The following is a 24193-nucleotide window of genomic DNA, read 5'->3' as shown; positions in this document are numbered from 1 at the left end:
TTTATTTTATAAAAAAAATAACAAATAGTTGTTTTTTTTTTTTAGCGCATTCAGACTTTAGCAATTATTATTTAACTTCCGTAGGTACCTAAGGTTGCGAATGGAATTTTATTACTAAAACCCGCAAATCCGCCTGTCTGCCTGCCTTAAAAGTGTTGCCTCTTGAACCAATATCGATATATGATAGAAAGCTGCAAAAGAATTAATATAAAAATCTCCTCCACTTACGTGCGGATTAAACGCATAGAATTGACAAAGCCGACTTTTATAAAATTAGCATTTCATAAATTGAGGCAATTGTAAGAAAAAATATAAAAAAGTCACTAGACGGTGTCAACATGTATGTACCACATTCCTTTTCACAGCTTAAGCCAATGCTCGGCATTAAGAAGAATATTATTCTAATCCAGTCGTTTGGATGCTACGAGGGTGTATAAAATCTTACGTACGAATACAGATATGCGTAAAAACGTAAACTGCCATTTCCGTCGCGCAGTCAGGTGAAAAAAATGCCGTGTGTTAATTAATATTCATATAAATATTGCTTTTATATCAAACTTAACTGGCTAGCAATGTATGGAAACAAATAAGCAAATTAATGTCCCAGACTAGCTATAGTAAACTCTATTTTCAAAGTAATTCTGTCCGTTCCAGATTGTCACGATACTGCGTAATATGTAGATATTTATAACTATCTGTTTGATATTCTGAAATACATCCGAGTATTATTATTACATTAATAAAACCGTCACGGTTTTAAATCCATCGTATAATGGAATAACTTGACATCAAACGTCACATCTTGAGATCCTCAGTATCTGCCAGCCCAAATCTTAATAAAGCACCCGAAGTCAGCTGTCCCAACTTATTTCGCAAACAATACAACCTAATTTGGCACCACTTTATATAAAGTTACACAATCCAAGAAGTCTTTGTATCAAGCCTTTGTCGCCTTTGTGTTAAACTCGTAAATTCGGCCAAATCACCGAGCCATCAAACGGAATGAATCGTAAGGACACCTAGCTTTGTGAAGGTGTCTTATCGTATTTCTCTGATCAAAGCCAAGGAAAAAACCGGCCAGTAATAAGAAATCGTCTGAGCCCTAAAATGAAATATTGTAAAGAAACACGATAGCTTTATTTCGATACAGTTTCGCGTTGTCTTTGATTAAACGGAAATTTAGAATTGTTAAAATCAGAATGATGAACATTATTGTTTTGGGCTACAGTGCTGTCATTCAACCCTGTAAAACAGCGATCTTGTTATTTATAATTATGTTGGCAACGAAGCAGTTAAATAATACGTTTCGTTACATCAGTAATAATCAACTTCAACAACTCTCACACTCGAAAACGATTCATTAAAAGCTGACATCACGTTAATTTTAAGTCTGTACCGATCTCACTGTTAGTAAATTGGATTTTACTGAAAAAAAAAAAAAAAAAAAAAAACTCACGCACAACCAGAATTTAACGAAACGACACGATCAGAGTGTCAAAAACTTAACTTCGAATATATAAAACCTGATTTACACAAGAATTTCGCGTTATAAAAATTTAAAAAACATTTTCGGGGTATCCTGATTTTAAATACAAAATTATATCATCTTCATTCATAAAAAACCTTAAATTCTAGACCAATAGACTGCACTTCAACGTCAGAGGAAGCCCGCAGCCGTCCCTAATGCGCCGAAGAGGGCCACCGCGGAGTTTTAGCTGGTAGGCCGTGCATAGGTTAAGTTGTATATAGGGTTAGGGACTCGGCCCGGCGGTCGCCCGAAGGTCACCATCAAATCCGGGCGGCTCAACGCCGGGCCGTAAGGCACGGTTACCCCAGCATAACCGCTCAGTCGCCCCCCACGAAGGCTGAGCGGTAGTAATAAGGGACTTTCTCCGCGAAACCAAAAAAAAAAAAAAAAAAAAAAAGACCAATAGACTGCAAATCGAGAGAAGGAACGCCTAAAGCCGCTTACTCAACTTTCTCCCAAAACAACCATAAAACCAGCACTAAATATACCTGATCGATAGTTCACACAATCCGCGACCTTGTACAAACAGTTTATCAATCTGTTTGGGTCACGATCACAATTCATAGTGTGTTGTGTAATGTTAGTTTGGCACACCGCACAGTCAAAGCCTTCTACGTTGAACCAACTAAGATTTACCTTATTACACCCACTTACTTGCAATTCCAAGAAACGATGTTTTTTGTTTCAATGTTAATTTTAAACGGTGGTTTGCGTCAGCTTAAAATTAATTTCGATAAGAATTGTTATGTTTAATTCTTTAAATGTGTGTGTGTAGTGTTCCCTGATTTTAATGCTTTGGGATTACAAACAACAGTACAGCAAAATTTACAAACAATAGTAACTGTATCAACATTTACATAAATGTACAGCCTACATTATCCACAGTATACTAGGAAGAGAACAACAAATTGCCGTATGTTTAATGTTCAACAAATGCGTGATACATTTCGTTTTTTAATATCCGTGTATATTGATACAATCCTTGCTTAGCTTACATACTAATATATAATGTCCAAACTAGAAGGGTGCGCTGGGCGCAGTATATGGATGGGTGCAAAAATGACACACATGAAATCGATTTGACGTCACGAGTAAACTTATGTCTTCAACGAGACATTTGTCGATTGTAGCGTACATGAAAAACGAGATATTAATCAACATCGACAATTTCTCTCTAGACGTTCTTGAGATATGTCGTGACACGCATGCTACGCCGGCAGGGCTAAGTTTTGAGTCATGCATGGAATAGTTATAGACGCTCGCACTGAGCACTAAATGCCAGTATTTTTAAACCTCATATTAATTCCTCATAAACTTTTACTTCTACTACTACTTCTACTTTTACAAAAACGTAAAAGGCCCTTTACAGTACTGCTAATACACATACAGGTATGAACATTTTTACTATAACAAAAAATATTGACTTCTACAAATATAACACGCTAAGTAATTGCAATCCCGGTCCGACGCTTCAATGGAGTGGATTTTTGTAATGTATTGACTGCCTTTTACGACCCAGTTACCTTTAAAATAATAACACGAGCTCTGAAAAGCCACTGCCCGGATTCAGGTCAAGATTCAAGCAAAAATTAATATGGAAGATATTATATATTTGTTCTTTGATATTATTGTTTGGTATTCTATGTTTCTACTTCTTAAGAAGCTGATTATTGACAAATTTGTATACATTAGTATCTATGGTGAAGCATATCATTCAGAAACCTAATATAGTAAAGTTTTAACCCACCATAGTAATGATATATTTGACTAATGGTATATTTGAATAGAATTAAGAAGGATTAAACGAAACGACTGGATGCATTAAGTTGCAGACCGGGCCCTGTGGTGTACTTTAGGAGAGGACTATGTCCAGCAGTGGACTGCAACCAGCTGATGATGATGTCGATGAAACGGAGGGATTTATTTATCCTAGCATATGGGTTACTATATAAAACGCAAACGCAAAAATAACGTTAATTTCCTGTGAACGTTCAGGCAACCCTTCATAAAACTACATAGCGCTATCTAAATTGCGTAAAAATATTCGCACAGCTTTCACTATTAAAAATAGATTAAGACAAGTTACACAACTGCTTCACGCACGTTATCAGCCATTCGTGCGTAGATAACGCGGAACACTTAAATATCTGTACCGTACTGCCACAGGCGTAAAGTCATTTTTTATACGTGCATGGAAACATGATTCCACTACACCTGTTGGTAAGTGGAGTGGGGTCCAATAGAATGTCGACTGATGAGAGATTATCCCTCGGCAGTCGACACAATTATGCCGGCAGTCGGAGCCGGATATACACAGGCTGCTCCCGGAACGCGACACACTTACATGGACCACTATGACGGGTTTAACACCTTGGGTACGGTGGATATGAAATATATCCTACCACCAGCATGGATTTAACTCCTATTATAGTTAAAGTTTACAAGTGAAAGGTATACATTTTACGCAACTAGATAGCAATCGTACATTAATAGCTGATTCCAAGAAACTACGCGTTAACTAAACAAAGTGACTCATTTGTAAACATGTCAAACCTTAATCTGATTGATCCATTTTCGCTTGTGATCCGAGTAACGGTTAAGATCGTTTAAAAGTATCGACTAATAGTGACAATTCCTTTGCTGTAAGTTCCAGTGAATTGCATTCCGGGGTCAGTCAAGTCCAAATATGTGCCAAAGTCATCAAATTAGGTTAGAAAAAAACATTTTAGCATCTACCGAAGAACGTAATTCAAAGGTAAATTCCATTATGATGCACACCGTACCAACACACAAACCTTCCTAGGATTGCAGATTTGGATGGACCGCAAACACTAATTGTTGGGCGAAGCGTGATGTGAGCTTCACTGTGTACACAATAATCATTATGCTAAAACATGACCTCAAACATTATGTAAAAATAACTAATAAAGCAGCTATAAAATATTACGAAAGGATATCCTTTTCCGTTCATTGATTGACTAAAATATTTTATTCAGTTTCTCTAAGTGTTTAATATTTTTATCAATTAATGTCTTTAAGAGCATAGAAAGTAAAAACGAAGTTACTAAATAAGGAAACGTTTACATAAATGTTAAAAGAAACATGGCTTCGACACATGGCTATATTATATAGCTGAATGTTCTAACATGTCTACGAATTTTCATAAATATTAATTTTACTTAAGTCCATATACAGCAAGATTAGCCGTTAAACAAAATTGCATAGAAAATTACCAGTTAAAGCGAATTGCATAAACTTAACTAAGCAGTAAATTTTAAACTACATAACCAGATTTCAGTGCCAAAGTTTCTGTTAATCTCGTGCCGGCTTAGTGTATCTTACCCTTGTTAAGAACGTAGACTAAATTAACAATGTCTTCAATAAACTGCGAAAACAAATTAATTTACTTTAAACTGACTGAGTAATTTTATTGAAGAGCCGTCGTTGACTTATAAAATTACGCTTCACTCTTTGATGTGTTTATAAAAGTTAATTTAGTAATTTCAATTATTAACACAAACTTTATGGACATTGATTTTAGGTTGATTTTAATTTTTATAATAAAAGACAAAGCTTTATTTTACTGGTGACGAAATTTTATGTGTTTGATTTCTTTGAAATACTTATACGTTGACGTTTTGTAGGCCTCGTGTTAGCTAAAAATAGCCATCCTAAAAGAAAATATATATCATTCTGAATATTCAAAGAGAAAACTGTTAGTATGCCAGGGTTTATATAATTATGGTAACCAATCGGTGTCAAATATCAGAATGATTACTATGCAAATTGGCTACAATTACACGTGCGTTAATTGTAGTTTTAAAAATAATTACAAAGGAAATGTAAACTTTTATAAATTGCGTAACTTTTGTACACAGAACGTCACTCTCTCTCACAAAATGCTATTAATTAGTAACTTAATTGCCTAGTTATTTTCTTTAATAGAAATAGTAGAAAGTATGTGTTGTATTGGTTTCTCTTCATAATCATCTACCTCATACATTACAAAATTAGATATATTGTTTTAATATAATTTCTATTTTGCGCAAAATTAGAATATGGAGACCGATGACTCGCATTTAAAGGCAATTTGCTATGCACACAAACTGTAATAACGTCGCTCAGATCTGAATACAAAAATACCTACAGCATATATTCTACCACTCCATCACACTTGCAACCTCCGTTACCCAAAAAAGTCATTGACCTTGACAACTTCAGGACACAAAAGTATCCACACTGTTGCTCGACAGCCATTACGGGTAAATTAATTAGAATAGTTGTCTTTAGAAATAGATGTTGATTTATATAAATTGAGGTTGTGGTATAGCGTGCATGCGGTTACGTGCAGTGGTCACCTGTTGGATGACCGTTAAGGTAAGAGACTAAGCTCTAATGCTTAGAAATATACCGGCTGAGGAACTCAGACTTGAGATATGATCAGTCGATCACATGACGTTCGTGGAATTTGAATAATTGACCAAATTAAATTAGGCCCGTCTTCAGAAACGTTACTTACTAAATATATTACAATGACATAATTATAAATCTGTTTGTCAGTCTTTTCAGCTTGACAGCCTTCACTGTGCGTTGGCAAAGGGGAGGTGTGATTGGCTAATTTTGGATACAACTTTAGTTCCGTTTCCTGTGAGATAAACAAAGCCTATGAAAACTATGAAATTGCCAACACTAAGCATTCAGGCCCACTGTACGAGTATGCCTTCATAATATTGTTTGTGGATCGAATATAAACCTCATATTTAAATCAGGAATATTTTAAAATAAGGTGACATTGGTCACGTGTATAAATTTGTTCATAAATAAAAAAAAATATTTATTCTAAATTTAAAAGTCTATGATTCAAAATTCAAAAGAGACAAATTCAAGAGGTTTTACGGACCACCCGCCAGGAATTTTACGGCATGCGGTTTCCGACAGTACTCAATATGAAAGCTATTACCATGTATCATATTTTCACAGTAAGGTCACTGAACCAAATGATTCGTGAAAAATTACAATCAGAAATAATATGTTGCACCTCATCCACCATTATTATTAATTAATCATATCTGCGTACGTCTATTCTGTGGTTTCATGGTAAAAATCAGAAATAGGTACTTAAAGTAATAACAATACCCGTTATAAATGTTATTTTTTGTACTCTTTATTTCCCGAAAATGTCTGTGCTGTAAACTATTGTTATAAGATTAAGATTGGCATTCAATTAACTCACATTGAACTACAAAGAACGCTCTACTATCAAAATATGTAGAGCGGCACTTGAGACCTCGTATTTTATACATCTTATTCCCGATAAATTCGTCGGACACATAAACCGCGATTTACTGGTCCAGATGATTCTCCTACTAGCTTGCTTACCTTCTTCAATAAAAGAAAAAATAATACATTTTATTTACTTGTAAATTCAATGCCACGAACTCCCTATTAAAAGGAAACACCAATCACATATAAATCACAATCAGAAGATCGATCGTGATCTGTTTGCAATTGGCAGTGATTAAAAAGCGGAACTGGGGCAGTGCTTCATGAATTTTTACACCAGATTCCTTAACAAAGTGCATGAAGCGTGGCGCTGGCAACACGTGCCAACCCGTATGTTTTGATAATAATGTTATTAGAAAGTTGCTGTTTTATTAAAATAACGGACTCATTTTACACGTTTTTAAAAATAGAACGTGATAATAAAATTGATTTTCATTGGGTATAAACAGTCACTGCGCAACGTATCTCGCTTTCTTCTTCTTATCTTTTCTTATTTTCTTACAAATATTACAAATGCAAAAGTTGCTGAAAATGTTTGGATGTTTGTTAGAAGTAAACACAGAAACGAATAAACGGATTTGGACGAAATTTGGCACACAGGTAGACTACGTCCTGGATTAGCATATGAGTTACTTTTTATCCTGCTAATTGACTTCCATATAAAATAATATAAATGTTAATTCGATTTTGTAAATAGATGGCGCTAGTGTAGTGGCGGCGCTATACGCTAGTTTTTTAGAACTTTTATAACGGGTAAGGTTTATCACGCGAGCAAAGCCGGGAGCAACGCCTAGTTGATAAATTATTACTTACTAGCATAATATAATAGTATGAAAATCATATTATGATTCCTGAATATTTGAGCAGAAAGGTATTGAAAGAGAAATCATCAAATAGATACAATATGCTCCAACATTGATAGATTTCCTATAAAAAATACTATTTCACGATACTTGTGTTTCAAAGAAGCATTCTAAGTATTCCATGAAATCAATGTACTGTGTAATTAGTAGAAAGACTCGTTACAAAAATCAAATACCTACATGCTGTATTTATATTTCGATACTAAATTCATAAGGCCTCTTGGTCTAGGGGTATGATTCCTGCTTTGGGTGCAGGAGGTCCCGGGTTCAAATCCCGGAGGGGCCCTATTTTTTAAATGTAAATTAGTGTCGGATATGAAAACTACAACGTGCTGCAATCACAAGTTACACTCAAAAAAATCAATAGATTAGAACAGATCAGAAACAAGTTTAAAACTTCTTTTTTAAAATTTAATATAAAACTGAACTAGGTAGTCAAGCGCCTGCGCACAATGTACGAACTACAAGTTGCTAAAGGAAATATACTAGAAAGACCATCGCAAATCGTAAATTATTATATAGATATACGTATTAACTAACTCATACCCGCGACTTCATCTCTATGAATATAAAAACTTTAATTTTGATATTAAAATTGCCTGTTTTTCTAATGAGAAAAAAGACCCTATAGTTTTTTCCTGATGCGTACACATCCAAAAATCTAACAATAATTTCGAACAAATTTAAGTCCCTGTACATTATCTTAGATTTAGAAGTCCGTTCTTAGTAGTTCTAATTACATATAAATAGTCAAACATTTCAACACAGCCATTGAACGTTCCTATACGTCCCACGAATATTTCACAAGATCATTGCTTGTATTGAAATGTCTGAGTGCGTTCCGCATATCAGAGTACATTCCATGATATATTGCACTCGATTATTACCTATAAAGATTCCGTAATATCGAAGACTTAGATGAAACGCAGTAGGAAACGCAGAGTCAATAAACATATTGTATACGTATCTATTTTTGAGGTTAGGCCAAAAGGTTCAAATTTCTATAGATACCCATGATCACTTGGAGTTAATTCCACTCTTAAGCTGATTTTCTCCATAGTAAGACAAAATTCCAGAATATTCGCGTACCTACTCTATGCTGCATTTTCAAAATTTACATATAAAATTTAGGAAAAAAATGATATTTCAAGGACCTTAATCCGGTATTAAGCCCTCTGGCCTTACACAAAATATACATAGCTGCCAACTATTCAGTGATTTCTGTAGTACCTATTAGATACATTTATATACATAAAATTACTAAGTTTTGAAAGCGTGGTAAAGGTTTTCCGGTATAATTATTTTCCCGTGATAAAAAGTGCACTCAGCAGTAACGGTAGCTTCCTATTAGTGAAAAAAAATCAAAATCAGTAGTTCCTGAGATTAGCGTAAGCTTCAGCTTTTTATATTAGTATTGAAAGATTTGAGGAAAGGAATTAATTATTTCCAACACCATTAAAACCCAAAATACTAAGCAGTAAACAATTTAAAACAGTTAATTTCCTTAGGACTTCATAATGACCAAGTAATTATTTTGAAACGGCACCGCACGTCGGACTGTGGGAGCGACTATCTCTATAACCCCATTACTCCTACTACTCCTACTACTACTACTACTACTACTACTCCTCGTAACCTTTACAAGTGTTTACTAGTGGTAATAGAAAAGTATTAATAAGAATAATATCAGCCCTGTATTATATACTTGCCCACTGCTGAGCACGGGCCTCCTCTACTATTGAGAGGGATTAGGCCTTAGTCCACCACGCTGGCCTAGTGCGGATTGGTAGACTTCAGACACCTTCGAAATTCCTATAGAGAACTTCTCAGATGAGCAGGTTTTCTCACGATGTTTTCCTTCACCGTTAAAGCGAACGATAAATTCACAAAGAATACACACATGATTTTTTAGAAAAGTCAGAGGTGTGTGCCCTTGGGATTTGAACCTGCGGACATTCGTCTCGGCAGTCCGTTCCACACCCAACTAGGCTATCGCCGCTTCAAGTATAGAAAAGTATTACTACCATTAAATGGTAACAAGCCTAGTTTCACTACAAAAAGTAATTCTTATTGACGTGACATTTTAATTTTTTTGTGAGCCCATTGACTATTGAGACGAATAGTTTCTAGTTTCACTGCGTTGGCAAATGCATTTATAAGTACAGCAAATATTTTCATATTATTACTGAGATTTTATTATGAACTTGTGTTTTGAAGTACATTATATTAACAACGATTTTAATCTGAGATTGAAGTCGTAATAGCGTCTTCGTATATGCAACAATGTCATAAGAGAACGTTTAATCTACCTATATATGTACATATTATAAAACAAAGTCCCGAAAAGCTATCTGTCTGTATATGATTAATATTCTCAAAATCTACTTAAAGGATTTTTATGCGGTTTTTAATAAAAGATACTTAGTGCAATTCTTGAGATAGGTTAAGTTAATAAGTAGTGTATTAGTGTTTTATGTAAAATTCACTGAAATATAACGATTACTGTTGAAGAGGTCGCGTGGTTGTGTTATGGTTGAAAAAAATTGTGACACATGGATATCCAAGCGGACGAAGCCACAGGCACAACTAGTTATTTATAATGATTATTTTTTTTGCCAATTGATTTTGTTGGACTTCTTCTCCCATATGAGTAAAGTTTTCGTTTAACGGAAACCCTAAATTTTTATTCAACCAAAAACAAACTTTCTAAATGTTTCACGTTTTTTTCTTTTATGTTTCGCCACATCTATTTTAAACAGAGTGAACCGCTTTTTTATTTACTAAGATACATACCATCTCAAAGTTGTATAGAAAAAAAGAAAATAAAACATCAGCCCTTGGACAAAACAAGTATTTTAAAATAAATGAATTAGCACCGACTTAAACTGGTGAGATAAGATTAGTCAATGTCAATTGAATTTTTCTTTTCGGTTTCTGTCAGTTTATTTATTTTAAATTGATCTTTATCTATATTTTAATTAATTTCAATCCTTGTCAACCCGTCAGAAAATAATTCAGAAAAAAAAATCTGACCCTAAGCAATCTATATATTAAATCAGATTAATAAAGAATTCATTGTGAATTAATTCGATTTATCTCCATATTAAAATTGATTTAGCCGTTTAACTGAGGTAATGTAACATATAGCACTAGCATATTTAGAAAATAAGTAAACACGATTACGTAACTGGTTAATCTTTGTCTTTTCCAAAGAGTTCTAAGATTATATAGAGCGGACATTGGGAAGATAGTCATACAAAAATTTGTGCTTATGTGATGGTTACTCAATATACCGTGAAATAAGTACCAAAACACCAATGTAAAATAATTCATATTCTTCCTATCATGATTGGAACGTTTTTAATGCGAATATTAGCATATTTTGTGTAAATGTATTATTTTGAATTAATATTTAAAGACGCTGTGAAATCTCGTCATATAGATATTTCAAATAAGACAGCGACTTATTAATTGGTAATAACTTTAGGAGGAAAAATTTGGCCCTCATGTCCGGTCCGGTCTATAACCGTCTTTTGGTAACAATGTAGTAAACTATAAGTTATTTTGCTCTGGCAATGGTAATTCTGATGTAAGCAAGGCTGTTCTTGCGTCATAGTGAAAAAATAAAGGTTTTTTTTTTCCAAAACTGAATCAATAAAAACCTAACTTACATTTTTTTTTTGTTCCCTATAAAATATTATGCAGACACGTCCTCTTTCGTTATAACAGCAGAATTATGTATTGATAGAATGAATTTGAATGGAACATTGACTTTAGAGAATTTAAACTAGAAAAATGCATCGCTGGAATACAAAGTAGTGGTAAGTACCATACGATTTGGTTTAACATCCTAACGCAAAGGCGTCGTATTATTTCAAAAAAGGCAATTATAAAACTGAACAATATAATAAGTTCTTTCACTAATGAGCACCTATTGTTGGTAAAGCCTTAATGTTTTACTCTATGAATTTTAAATGGCTGGCACGTTAAAAAAATAGAATATGAATAATTTGACTTTGGAATTAAAATTAGGACAAAAAAGTGATACTATAATGTTCTTAAATCTACCTACATAGTCTATAATGTGGTCTATGGTTTGTTGTAATAATTGGAACTCTGGAACTTTGTCGCGAGCTCGACCCATTATTTTTCGTTCTATATTTTGTCTTTTTGGTGCTATTGATTTCATTGTTTAATTATAAAGTCAACTTTAATAATATTGTATGCAGTTATTATGATAAAATCTAAGTCATAATTATTATTTTATAAATTTTCAAAAATAACAAGAATTTAAAATAACAAGAATGCATTTCAAATTCATAAAAGACATACAACCAACATGTAAACTACTAAACGCAACCAAAACCCGTTGAATCCAACACGCCATGTGCATACAAATATATGTATAGATTAAATTTGCTCAATGACTGTACGTTGCGCTTAAGAATGCATTTATTTTCGTGTCAAACATAAATATACCCTTGACATTCTCTATAAAATAAGCAAAAACTTGATATCCGAATAATCTAAGATTACGCCTACTGACCAATGACAGTGACAAGTTTTTTTTATTTATTATCAAGGAAGTAATCCTTGCAGATTTCATTTCATACCTTTCATTCATTTCATTCGTTCATTGAGTTAATTTCATATTTATTTGTAGAGTATATTTAGCGTGCTCTTTTTAATTTTTTTGACAATCTTTAGTCACGATAGCCTTTTGTAATGGTAGCGGCTTATCTAATGAGGAAGATCATATTGAAATAAAAGTAGCATTCATCCAGATCCTGCTGGCTACGTTAAAAAAAAGTATAAAATTAAATTATAAATAACATAAACCGTCGTTCCAATACTTTTGCATACAATTCATTTTTGATGCCAGATATAGAGTTAAAACTTATTTGAGTTGTCAAGTACAATGTGAAAGTCATTTAAATATTTCATTTGGAAATAGCCTTTTGCATTGTGTCACTATTCACACAACTTTCGAAAACGTTCATTATTTTAGCATGGACAATAAATCAATACACATAACTAGACTTGCAAGAAAGTGACTGCAAAAAGTAAATAAATCTTTGTTACTAACTCTATCCCCCGACTTCGTTTGCCGTGTAATATTTCAACTCTCGCTAGTAACTTAACACTTTTACTCGGTTATGTGAATGCGTTAACATTAACTAAGTTATTGCCCTTTTCTCTAAAGAGATGTCGCGTACTCAGAGGTGCATGACCTTTGCCGTTTTTTTTCAGTCAACTTTGACTTCAATAACCTTCATGGTGTAATTACTTCATATTGTGGAAAAACTATTTATCAATCCATCTGCCAAATTTAATCCAATTCCATTCCCAAGTTTCATTTACTTTTAAGAAGTCCACATTTTAGAATTTATGATATTAATAAGATAAAATAGACAACTCTATGAGTACGTTCAGCACAAAGCGGCTACTTAGAAGTATGACTTCTAAGTTATTTTTTTGCAATAACGCCTAAAGATAACAATAACAGAGGAAAAGGACCTTGTTTGTAATGCATTATTCATAAGTTTAACTGTTGCTGCACGACATTGTCGAAATAAATGATTCATTTCTCGTGAACCATAAGCACTTTATATTTAAACATACAGAAAAATTATATATTTGTTTATAACTGGAGAATCCTAACTAATAATTATCGGCGTCGTTTTTAAAAATCAGTGTAAAAAGAATTCGGTCGAAGTCTTGCGTAATGAAAAGGGTTATAATCACCTGGTTAGCAACGAGACCTTATTGTTTTAACAACGATTATATTTTTGTGGTGTTTATGATGTGATTATATTTTTTTAAAGCTGGCCCAAACATGACCACGAACACTCTGTTTAGAGTCTACAACTCCGATGAAGATAATATTATTTGGCTCTGAGTCCCAAACCAGAGTTTTTTTTTATTAAAATTACTTTATAGTATAAAAATCATTGTGTATTGGACTGATCAGATGAAACTCTTCTTCCATCTCTCCTTTTCCGAGTCAAATGTTAGGTCTGCGGAACACACTTTTGCGCATTGTTCTGAATGGCTTTGACTTAGTGTTTGGGACCGCCCGCATGACATGCCTAGAAAATAACTAGCAAGATAAAACTACTAACCTAAAAAATCCAACTATATTGTAAACCGACAGCGCCGTGGCTATATATCTACCTGGTATAATCAACTGTATATTATTCTTTTGTTTTACACGCACTCATTAACTTTCTTCGTGCGTTCCCAACGTTCAAGCGCACTGCCATCGGATATTATCAACACAATTAGTACTGAATGGAATAGAAAAACGTAATTGTGTGCGTCGAACCGACTTTATCAATTTATATGGTTCAAAGGGTTAGGGGTGAGCACTTAAACCGTGGAAAGGTTTTTGATGGCATTTGGCACAAAAATAGATATATCTTGGATTAAGATGTAGGTTATTTCCTTATCCCGCAAAAGTATGTTTAAGTATGTCTATTTCTACCGCCAAGCAGCAGTATGTAGTAAACCGGTGTTACTATTGGACATAATAAGGCTTAATATTTAACGTCTCAGGATGGCGAGCGCAGTGGAATACCAAACAATACTTTGTATTTCAAGGTGATGAATGGTGTTTCTGGTGGTCGCATCGCTTACCATTAGAAGAACGGCAAAAATCGTCTCGTCATTTAAACGATAAAAAAAGTACACAGTGAGATTTTTATTCCAAGAAAGGCAGGTGTGAAGTTGGAATAAACTCTATCATTTCAGATTGATCATAATAAATTCGTCAAGAATCCAACCAGTAATACAACACATATAACATAACCGTAGTTGAACAGTTATGTTTCAAAACGAGTAGTTCGTTAGCAACAAAACTGGAGTTGTCAAATATATCACGCTCTAACGGCAAAAAACATCGTGCGATGATTATTAGGCATGAGAATTGTTTTTATAAAATACTAGCGACCCGCCCCGGCTCCGCACGGGTGCAATGCAGACTATTTAATGGATGTTATTATTATACATATAAACCTTCCTCTTGAATCACTCTATCTATTAAAAAAAACCGCATCAAAATCTGTTGCGTAGTTTTAAAGATTTAAGCACACATAGGGACAGAGAAAGCGACTTTGTTTTATACTATGTAGCGATATTACATGCGACATCCTCAACGGGAAACCTAATTAATAATAGTCTCGAGTCTAGTCTAATCTTCTGACCTAGGCTTATCTATACTAATACGATTAAGAGGAAAAGTTTGCGAGATTTTTTGTAAGTTTTAGGGACTAATCTCTGGAACTACTAACCGATTTTGAAAATCCTTTCACTAATAGGAAATTACATTATTCCTGAGTGCTATAGGCTTTTTATCCCGGGAAACTATAAAGCCGGACTTTTTATCTCGGAAAAACTATTTCAGACGGGCGGAGCCGCGAACAAAACCTAGTATAATATAACCGTGAAAATTTAAGACAAAACATGTACTGTTTAACCTCATTATTTAAATATACAGTGTCATGCTTTTTCATGAATAATTTATGGAAATTGCATACACAGTTGCAATTTTCAAAACAACTTTATTTACAACAAACATTTAATAATATGTGCATATTTCTAGATTGTTGACTGACTCGGTGGTGTAGTTGTATATCGCACGCAGTACGACGACGCTCTAAGGTCCCGGATTCGATTTCCGGGTCGGGAAAAATTATATTGGTGTTTCTTGCTCAGTATCAGCCCGGAGTCTGGAATTGTGTCCGGTAAATGGCAATAGCCTCGCCCGCTATTATATAGAATCTAACATAGCTAGTGAAATGAACGTATAGATATACCTTTTCACACCACTAAACAGGGAAAATATGCGTGATATTTACAATGTTTAGATTGTAAAAAAAAGGGCTGTTTTAACCAATGTAACAATATTCGCTCGAATTTATACCTGACCGTAGCAAATTAGGTGAGGATAATTACGTATTTATACCATTTATTACGATTACACGTCAAAGTTGTATAAGCCTGATGCGCAAATTACTTTTGAATGCAAAGAAGTAGCACTGAAACGCTTTCGCGGTTGGGTACATGCGGAAATTGTGACGAAACCGGAGCGAATATTGTTTCATAATATGCAATAGTCAAACGATTACCCTGCAGTCAGTACATTCAGTCGTTTAATTGACTGGAACGGGTCTTATATTTGGGTTTAATCTGATTTTATACAAGAATGATAGGAACTCCAAGAATATCTAGCGGATTCACCTGATGTAAGCAGCGATAGCTTAGTTGGGAGTGGAACGGACTGCCGAGACGAATGAAGGTTCAAAACCGAATTGTCGCTTGCTTTAACGATGAAGGAAAACATCGTGAGGAAACTTGCATACCTAAGAAGTTCTCTATAAGAATTTTAAGGATATGAAAAGTTTGCCAATACGCACTAGACTGACGTGGTGGTCTAAGGCCTAAGTAGTCCTTCTAAATAGTAAAAGAGGCCCGTGCCTAGTATATAATACAGAGCTGATATTATAATATTATTATTATTTAATGATACACAGCTCTAAGAATACGTTGTGAATTTACCTGACTTTAGTACCTACATAATTTGTGCTCTTTCCCACCAATATGATGTACTCTACAATTAATGAACTAAAAATCTCAAGTTTACCGCATACAGTTTTTGTTAGTTTTTATAATCCCAGGAAACTACACAAAATATGGTCCAGAGGACACATTGTAACAACATTTCTTGGGCACATGGTCTCAGTCAAATAAGAATAGAAGAGTCGGATATCATTAAAAAAATAAAAAGACTTGATGTAAACAAAGGTCCTGGGCCCGATGGTGTCCATCCAATATTTATCCACAAATGTGCTCAGCCATTAGCCAAGCCTTTGTGTATTATATTTAACCACTCACTACAAACGGGTATGTTCCCGGACTATTGGAAACAAGGGAAGGTAGTTCCCATTTTCAAAAATGGCGATAAGACTGATATTAAACAATATAGACCGATTACTATCCTGTCTATTATGCCTAAACTCTTCGAATCCCTTGTTTATCCTACAATTAAGTATCATATTAATAATTGTATCACAAATAGTCAACACGGGTTCCTCAATGGTAGATCTACGACCACTAATCTTGTCAGCTTCACTGATCGCATTGCTGAATCAGTGGATAGGGGCATACAAGTAGATGCAGTCTACACTGATTTCAGCAAGGCATTCGATATGGTGGATCACCAAATTCTTATGAGACGGTTATCTGATCTTGGAATTTTTGGATCTCTGTATTCCTGGATAAAATCTTACCTACTAGGGAGAAGGTCGTTTATCGCGGTAAATAATATTAATTCAACACTATTCAAGATAACCAAGGGTGTACCTCAAGGATCCCATTTAGGCCCACTCTTATTTGTCATATTTATAAATTCCGTTGTTGAATGTTTCCCCAATTCTGAAATTTACCTGTTTGCCGATGATCTTAAGGTAATAAAAGCTATTACCAATACTTCTGACTCAAAGCTTTTACAATGTGATTTAAATAATCTAAGCGAATGGTGTAAGCTCAATAAAATGTCACTCAACCTGGAAAAATGCCACCACATTACCTTTTCAAGAAATAAAAATAAATTAGAAACTCAATATAAAATCAATAATCACGTATTGCTTAAAGTCAATCGCATTCTGGATCTGGGTGTAGTCATCGATAACGAATTACACTTTAGAGACCATATTGATAAAATAATCTGTAAATCCGCAAAAATGCTAGGCTTTATAATCAGAAACTCAAAAAACTTCAAACTATTTAAAACAAAGATACTTCTCTACCAATCACTTGTAAGAAGTGTTCTAGAATACTGCTCTCAAGTGTGGAATCCTTTTTATAAGGTTCACGCTGATAGAATAGAGAGAATACAGAAGAAGTTTCTGTACCACTTAAGTTACGGTATCCATAAATTAAAGGCGCTTAAGTCATATCAAGACAGGCTAGCTTATTTTAATATTATGTCACTCACTGACAGAAGGAAATTATTAGACCTATTGTTCCTACGCAAGATTTGTAACGGAGAAATAGACTGTCACGAATTAGTCCATAAAATATTAACCATAAACGCACCATCAAGGCTACCGAGACCCTGTGCATACAAATTATTTTTTTGTAAATACTGGAGGACAAATTTGGGACGCAACTCTCCGGTAATCAGGTTTAAGTTGTTATATAATTTTCTTCCAAAAGATTTTGACATCATGAATTCGCGCAGTCACTTGTCGTTTAAGCGACAAATCATACAATTCCTAGCTCCATGGTGGCAAAACAAACAAGACAAACAACATACCACAAAACATCATAATCTGCCTTTTGCCTTGCTTGATTTACCTCATGGTTAATAACATTTTGTCCACATGACTCTGCATTGTCATCGCCACAACTATATTTAAGTTTATTTCTCATATATTTCCTTTTCGTAATTGTCTGCTTCCTTAGTTATATAACCTAGTTGGTTCCGCCTATAATTAGGTGAACAATATCATAAGATTTAGTTGTACGTTAAATATGTAAGCTAAGTATTGTATCATCTGTTGGTGGATCAAATAAAATGATAAATAAATAAATAAATAAATAAATAAATAACTTCTTAATTTGACTTTAGATTAGACTCTACCCACAACCTAGCGGATTTTACTCTATAATTATAATTAAGACATGAAAAACCTAAATAAATAACGCATAGTTATTAAAGCTAATCCTCCAGTACCAACTGAAAGCAATTTTTCGCTAAACAATTTAACTATTATCAACATAACAATGAAATGCGACAGGACTATTTCTGTGATTTCTAACACAAAAACTTATTACCATCGCTAATTACTATTAAAAAGATTTGTTCATGAATTCTGTAAGACATAGTTGGAGAAAGATAGATCCCGTTATGCGCGATGCCTTCCCACTTTAAAAAAATATATTGCATTATAAATATATGTATATAAAACCTTCTTAAAGTAAATTACTTTAAACAAAAAATACCAAAACCAGTTCACAATTGGAGACATAATCGTAAAATACATAACGGACATCCAAATAAAGAACATCCTTATGCAATAGTTTTAAAAACGTAGAGAAAAAATCTTGTTAAAAACGAATAGTTGTAATTAGTATAAATTCTTGTAATTTGCGACTTACTTTACTCTAACCTAATGCCACTAGGTCTAGTTCAAGTAATAATGAATAAAAAGTGATTGTACCAAAAACCCAGAGGGGGTAATCTGGTAACTGTAATTTACCACTTTAAAAAGTTTGCATGGGCAAATGATGTTAACTTATCGTTAAAAGCTGTTGGTATTCTATTAAATAAACTAATTACTCACACAATTATAGTAACTCAATCGCTTACAAAAGACTTAATCATTAATGATACAGCATTACTGTTGACCATTCGAAAACTTACAAAAACAAGTTCTCACCTTAGCTTTTTGAAATCACTTGCACAAAGCACAAATCACATTAATATGGAACTTATTAACAACATTTCACTCACAAACACGCGTAATATAAGACAGCACTTTATAACTTAAAAGAAGTGTTCGAAATCGGTGATGCGTGATCAGTTCGGGGGCAGGGACCTCGCGTTAGCCGCCGAGCTGCGCCGGCGCAGACTGTCGATACGCCGGTACCGTTGCTCTGAGTGGGAGCGAGGTCGGCTGCAAACAGGCTTTGACATTTCCAAGTTATTTGTTACCTCAGGCTCTTTGTTGACGGCACAGTTTTGGCAATTGCCTTGATCGGAGTTGATGATAACGTTCAAGAAATAGTTAGTTATTGATAATTGAAATTTTAGAGCGCTGTTGCGACAAATATTGCTTTTTTGTTCAGAGTAATAGCAAATAATTTTATTAGAATAAGTTGTGATTTAAATGTAATCTTAATTTTAAACTGGTATATTTAAAAAAATATTTAATGGAAAGTAGTTTTTAAATAAGTACTTCATTTGTTACACCAACTCAGCCTACGTCATTGTAAATTAAGATTGTGTTTTACAAACCTTCAAGTAAGTGTGGTAACAATGTTGAAGACAACTTTCGCAATAAAATACCTAATAAAAAACTTTGAAATTTCTGTAAGCATCTACTGTTTTCAGTCTCAATTTTGATACTAAGTAGAAATTACGTTATTACTGTTGCGAACTTTCATTCACTTCATTTATTTTAACGAAGCATTCATAGAAAGTTTCATCGGGCCCGTCGTAGTTATTTACATAATAAAAACATTCAGAGGAAATAAGTCACAAAGCCTTCAAGAAGAGTCGCGAACTCGAAAGAAATTCGTTCAGTTTTGCCGAAGTTGAATCCGTTTATCAGATTCTTGGGGCATTAGTGTCGATTTGGGTATACGAGCTTCTAAATCTTCGCAATATTGGAAACTTCCTGAACATTATTTCATTGAAACTAACAAATTGATCTCAATATAAGCAGATAAAGAAATAATAGGGTTTGCATAGTTTTGGATCATCCTGCACATTTCATTATCCAGCTATAGAGAATTACTGATTTAGGTAATTAATTTTCAGCCTTTCATAAAAAGCTGCCAACGACTGCTAGTACTGAGGAAGCAGTAACTATCTTTCCACTAAACATAGAAACAAAAATACATGACAGCATAAATTTATAATCACATGTTAGCATTTTTTTAAAGCTGTAATTTGTCGAAACCATATTATTTATTGTCTTTAAGAAAATATCTAAACATTTACCGTTTTTTTCATTAATCTTGTATTAACTGTAAACAACCAGCAGTCGTCGAAATAAAATAAAAATATAGCGCTAGGTATGCCATAATTTACAGTTGATATTGTAAATCCAAAATCATTTTATTATGGGAAATAAAATATAGCCCCACAAGAGAAAGAAAAAATTACAATGAAATAAAACTATTTTATCGCGGTTTTTATATTATATTTTTCCTCCGACGTTTCGAAGACTTTGCAGCCTTCATGGTCACGGGCAGACTGCGGTGTTAGTCGTCGGAAAGGTCCAAGTTACAATATCTACCTATATTCCCCGTATTTTTTTAAAAAGGAGGGATTTGCCCCTGTGGACGGAAAAGGGCCCCATAACCGTATTTCTAAAAGACGTGTGGGAAAACTTACTTTTAATGCGTACCGAAATATAATAATATCCCATAACGTATTATACAATGAAGCGTAAAATCAATAAAAACTTAAAACAATTTGAAAACACATAAAAATGTTATCAATTGATTGTATCGGTATGCAATATCATAAAATACGAACCGTTAGTTGGAGTTCAATAACAACATTAATTAATAGATTTATTAAAACCAGTTTCAGTTTTTGTTTATGGCATCAAACGTCCAGTGATCTAGTACCTCCTGAGAACATGTTACTAAAATTATATTATTACTTTAATATTCATATACTTATAAAGTTTTAAAGTAGTTAAGTACATATGTCATATTATTTATCCACTCACAATACAACGTTCTCGAATAAAAACATTATACAAAGATAAATTGAATAAAAGGAAAGCTTCAAAGAAAACGTAAGTACGTCAAAAGATTTCTAAAAGTTTGTCGTAGACGGTTAACTTTTAACTCCGGTAAAAACTCGCACTTGAGAAGTCTGATTGATGCGAAAACTTCTCACCTGATGCTCAGTACTATCTACATAAAGACTTATCGATCTTCGTTGAACGCGTCAGAAAACTCTTGGCCACTATTAAAAATAAATAATAAAATTGTCAAGAGCATATGGGCTGGTTATCAATCACTTAATAATAAATCCCTCGGGAGCTGTCGCTGGCGTCGTTTTAATAAAATTGGTGGGACTTATTTGTTTTTGGTACGAATATTTTCGTTTTCTATAAAGATTTAGCTCAATAATAAAAGAAGGTTATTTAGTCTTCAACGTATTAGGACTCTATTATAAGTATTAAAAACAATAAGCTGGAACTTAAGTGTAATTTTCTGCAAAGTGCTAATTTGAAAGAGTCAAATATTATAATCTAATTGCAGTGTCAAACCTATTTATATTAAAAAATAATAATAACCTCTTTCCACCTACCTTCTTTAAATATGATAAAATTTTAACACGCCGATTTGTTTGAAACTAATATGGGGGTATTTATCAGAGTAAAAGAATCCAAAACAACAGTTTTTTTAAATTTTTGTCTGTGTGTCCTTATGTTTGTACTCGCAGCACGCAACAACTACTGCATGGAATTAAATGCCGTTTTCACTGATGTGTTGCTAGTAGCTTAACTTAGTATATAGGCGCCATTTCATCCTGGTAAAATACAAAGCAGGTCTTTTATCCCGGAAAACACTTTCGCGCGAGCGTAGCCACGAAAGAAGGCTAACATTCAATCAAAACTGTTTGATGCACCATTCCAATTGGGTGTATAAAAAACATCAAAGCATTAAACATGTTACTACTACTGTTCGCGATTCTTTAAATATTTCTTTCACGCGTGTCTTACCGTGTGACAGAGAGGGCACTATCATCATTATGGGTGTAAATTCTTTCCACTACTTAATAGTCCACGGACGAGAGACCAGTCGTGAGAAAATAGAGGCTAGCACTCAACCGTGCGAAAACGCAAGTGGGCTGATAAATATTAGAAGAATATACGGCGGCTGGTTGAATGGATCATATAAATACGAATACATACTGTTATTCCATTTTTAAATTCAGATTCAAAGTAAACGGTTTAATAATCTATACTATTATATAAAGCTGAAGAGTTTGTTTGTTTGTTTGTTTGTTTGTTTGAACGCGCTAATCTCAGGAACTACCGGTCCAAATTGAAAAATTCTTTTTGCGTTGGATAGCCCTTTGTTCGTGGAGTGCTATAGGCTATATATCATCACGCTATACCCAATAGGAGCGGAGCAGTAATGACTAATCTCAGGAACTACCGGTCCAAACTGAAAAATTCTTTTTGCGTTGGATAGCCCTTTGTTCGTGGAGTGCTATAGGCTATATATCATCACGCTATAACCAAAAGGAGCGGAGCAGTAATGGGTAATCTCAGGAACTACCGGTCCAAACTGAAAAATCTTTTTGTGTCTGATAGCCCTTTGGTCGTGGAGTGCTATAGACTATATATCATCACGCTATGACCAATAGGAGCGGAGCAGTAATGAAACATGTTGCAAATAAGGGGACAATTTATTAGTTTTGAGAGCTTCCGTTGCGTGCGCTGCGTAAACGGTTAAAGTTATGCAACAATTATGTATGACGGGATTGTTCCTCTTAAAAAGTTCTATAAAAATATATTATAAAACAAAGTCCCCCGCTGCATCCGTCTGCCTGAACGTCTTAAACTCAAAAACTACCCAACGTATTAAGATGAAATTTGGTATGGAGACAGTTTGAAACCCTGGGAAGAACATAGACTCCCGGGAAACTACTACTTTTATAATGGAAAACTTTAGCCTGAAAAACTTTACAACGCGGGCGGAGCCGCGAGCAAAAGCTAGTAAAAAAATAAAAGTACAAAAGGTAGACAACTTTTTTGCTCATTTTATTTATTTATGACGGCATTTATTTATTTAGCATCGTCTCTAAGAAGAAGAAAATCTTTCAAATAAAAAGTGATTATAATAAATGATAGATCAACACTCTTACTAATCACCATTGCCTAACAACAATCGCGCAGGAAAGCATGATATCTATAATATTATAGTGCTTTTCAGGAAGCTTGTATAAAAGGCTTATAACGGTTTCGCAAATGATTTATGAAAAAGGTACCGACTATCAAACTTCATCATAAAAACTCTGTTTTTAGTTCATTGTTTATTGTATAAAATTAATTATTAAAGTTACTAATATCATTGAAATGTGGATTTCTTTTTGAAAATTTTCAGCTTTCGTCTATAACGGCGATAATTTATTCAGTTGACGCCATGACTTGCAGGTAGCTGAATAAAAAATTTTAAATGGAAAACAATGAAATTAGAAAAATATAAATAACGAACGCATAAAAAAATAGGCAAAAGTATCTAGTATCTAGCTTATAACATATCTACATAACAAATTAGCGGAACCTGTAGAACTGTGACTAACTACATTAATTAATATAAGTCTAATTATGAAGCTGTTAAGTATGCTTTACTATCCAGGAAGTAAATTGTTATGGTTATTAGAAACTCTTAAGATCTAGTTTAGATCCCAAGCAATAATTATAGTTCAACGGCAAAACTTATTTCCTGCAATCAGCGAAAGTGAAACACTAGTTGGGAGGTTTGTAATTACATGTACATACTTACCGATTTCCTGCCACTTAAACGTAAGTAGGTAGGAACAATTTTACTGGAAAAATATTTATTAGGTATCATTGATTTTAATTACTATTATCACTTTTTTTCTCACGCTCCAATTGCGCTTTTACCTACCTTTAGGCGGTCAGATTCAGGAAATGAAGTGATCTCAGTGAAGAACTAAAAAGCGTGAGCAAGTATTTTTAATTCAACGAGATGTCCAGAGGAACAAACTGCTCATTATCTAGAAGGTTGCCTCTCAGTC

The 24193-nt window shown here is 33.9% G+C and overlaps 1 non-coding gene across 1 annotated transcript; it reads left to right on the top strand.

Moving 5' to 3' along the window:
* The first annotated feature begins 7888 nt into the window (after window positions 1-7888).
* Trnap-ugg lies at window positions 7889-7960 on the top strand. Its single transcript has one exon. It is a non-coding gene; the product is annotated as a tRNA-Pro (tRNA).
* The last annotated feature ends 16233 nt before the right edge of the window (window positions 7961-24193 follow it).

Source organism: Manduca sexta, chromosome 21 (genome assembly GCF_014839805.1).
Source record: "Manduca sexta isolate Smith_Timp_Sample1 chromosome 21, JHU_Msex_v1.0, whole genome shotgun sequence".
In the NCBI taxonomy this organism is placed as follows: Eukaryota; Metazoa; Arthropoda; class Insecta; order Lepidoptera; family Sphingidae; genus Manduca; species Manduca sexta.
The sequence above is the reverse complement of the archived record's forward strand: the minus strand, read 5'-3'. Positions and strand labels throughout refer to the sequence as shown.